The sequence below is a fragment of the Penaeus vannamei genome, chromosome 20 (assembly GCF_042767895.1).
Source record: "Penaeus vannamei isolate JL-2024 chromosome 20, ASM4276789v1, whole genome shotgun sequence".
Taxonomy (NCBI): Eukaryota; Metazoa; Arthropoda; class Malacostraca; order Decapoda; family Penaeidae; genus Penaeus; species Penaeus vannamei.
Genome location: NC_091568.1, coordinates 11,009,646 through 11,012,145, shown reverse-complemented (window position 1 = coordinate 11,012,145; position 2,500 = coordinate 11,009,646). Strand labels below are relative to the sequence as shown.

Genomic DNA, 2,500 nt, shown 5'->3' with positions numbered 1-2,500 from the left:
GTGAACTCAGGGTGTTGCATATATCTATCATGTGTCACTGATGTAACCTTTAGGCAGTGCTCTGATTAGTATGTATTATAAAATATGACATTGATATCACTGATAAACCCCTAAATATATCACTCATACAGTGTATTAGTACAGACCGGAGAATACAAGAATAACTATATATTGCCATGAAATAGATTCCAAACCTGTCCTCGAAGAAGGCCAGGTGGGAGCAATTTTACATCGCTGGCGTTAGTCTTACTAATTTAACTTAAAAACGATGCTAAAAATATCTTAAAATGGCTATTTACGTTTGTGGAAGAGACAAACAGAAAAAGAAAAGAAATAAGAGAATAAACAGTCTCTATAAAACATTCCAGCGCCTCTATAAGGAGACGATATGATTATGGCACTTCTTTCCTATGCTCAAACACACGCGTCACTAGAGCTAAGACGGCGGGGTGTCGTTCTCTCTTGCAAGGAACTGTGTGAGGGAGAGGCTGAGCTCCTTCCGTTCCTGTGGAGGAGGAGGTTGAGTTTGAACTGCTTCGTTAAGGAAGGGAGTTGGAGTGAACTTTTTGTTTTTTGAGAAGAGTGGGTGTAATCTGTGTCTCCGGGTGATTGAGTATATATTGTAAGGGTGAGTATAAATAAACATTGTGGTTAAAAAATAACCGAATATATACCGTATCACTACGGATATGTGTCTCCCTGTGTATAAATCCAATATGCAAAGCAAAATAGAGGCTTGTAAAAACCTCAATCTCCCTTTATTGACAGAAGATATCCCACATACAAAGGTAGTACTTGTATGTGAGTATGGATGTCTCTCGGTTCTGACCTGACCGAGGAGGACCTGACCGAGGAGGACCTGTAGCCGAACTCTCTCCCTCTCTCTTCGTTTCACTGGACACTCTAGCGTCCTTTGGGATATGTGTGAGTGTTAAAAAAAGCCTCTTGACCCAGTCTTTGGCCCCGACGAGGCCTCCCTTCGCCGCAGAGGATGAGGGGGAAGGTGCATCTCGAGGGGAAACCACGAATTATGCTTCGCTTCGTTCTAGAATCGGATATGGGGAAAGAAAAGAAACCCAAGAAACGAACGATTATTCACCTCCATCCGATCTCTCTAAGTCTAAAATTCACTATGATACAAACTCTTTGGGTGGGTGGGTGGGGGGGGGGCGTCGTGCAAGCAGCAGCTGACGTATACACAATAAAGGAGACTCGAACGAAATGGTCCTTTTTATGAGCCTCGCCAATCTTGCACTCTGCTGGGTGGGGGGGTGGGGGGGGAGGGGAACTGAATGGCCGAAAAGTCTATGTACATTAAAGGAGTGGCAGCAAGGTCCTTGCGGTGGGATACGCCCTTATCTGAGACGCAACTCAAAAAAGAAAAGGAATAAAATCAAGGGACATCTTAAAAAAGAGGGTAAATGCAGAATGGTTCACTGGCGAGACTTGGAGTGGCGAGTTAATGTACATCTCTCTTGTTCCTTCACATGTATCCTTGTCCCTCTTCTCTATTTTTCCTCTTACGTCATATCCTTTCCCCTTTCCTTCTGTTTCTCGCAATGTACATCTGTTCATCATCTTTATTTTCTACGTATCTCTTCGTCTATCTATCCTCTCTCTCTCTCTCTCTCTCTCTCTCTCTCTCTCTCTCTCTCTCTCTTTCGCTTTCTTTCTCTCTCTCTCTCTCTCTCTCTCTCTCTCTCTCTCTCTCTCTTATATATTCTGGAAGCATGTTTCACGCCGTTTCTCTCCTCTCCATGATGGCACTTTGGGCGAAACAGACAACTATTCCTCCGCTGAAAAGAATTCGGTCCAGGGATAGTGTAGAATTCAGTTTCTTTGTTGTAGAATTCAAAATGTGTTCTTGTTATCTTCGGATTGTGTTTTATAGGTGTTCGATGCAGATCACTTTTTTTGTTTTGTTTTGTTTCGGGATTCAAAGTACGTTTTGGTTTTGTTGTAGGATTTAGAAAAAAAATATTGTTGTGGGATTGAAAACACTTTGCTTTTGTTTAAGTTACTATGAGATTATGTCTTTTGTTGTGCCAGATTTGTTCTTGTTGTGTCTCAAATCACGATTTGTTTGTAGTTCATGGGAAATGTAATTTTTGTTGATGTTAGTGTAATGTATCAAACGTCTATCAGTATGAGTAGTATTTTGTATATGGACACAAATTCCTTGTAAACAAAATAAAACATCAAATTGATAGAGATGAAACTATCCCTTTCTCCACCATGCACCACGTTTAAAACATTCCTAAACATGGCCAATGTAACACTGTTTTTACATCCATTCCCTTTACAACATTTTGCGAAAAAAAGCAAAACCCATATCTTGGATTCCTCTGTTTTCTCGTGTTCTCTTCCCCACTCACTCTTATCTATTTACATATTTCTAAAATTTATCTCTCTCCTTCGTTTCTCTTCATGTTCCCAATCACAAAACGAGCTCATTAACTCCAGCCATCATAGGTCATCCAGGTTCACTCATAATGAGTAT

General features: G+C 40.9%; 1 protein-coding gene across 1 annotated transcript in view; it reads right to left on the bottom strand.

Moving 5' to 3' along the window:
- The window catches only part of LOC113803833 (spondin-1), a gene marked incomplete in the record, with an annotated part of 519,699 nt that overhangs the window by 856 nt on the left and 516,343 nt on the right, over window positions 1-2,500 (bottom strand). The window contains 1 exon segment of the mRNA XM_070134990.1: window positions 1-2,500. This exon segment is cut by the window's left edge and continues 856 nt beyond it; it is cut by the window's right edge and continues 88 nt beyond it.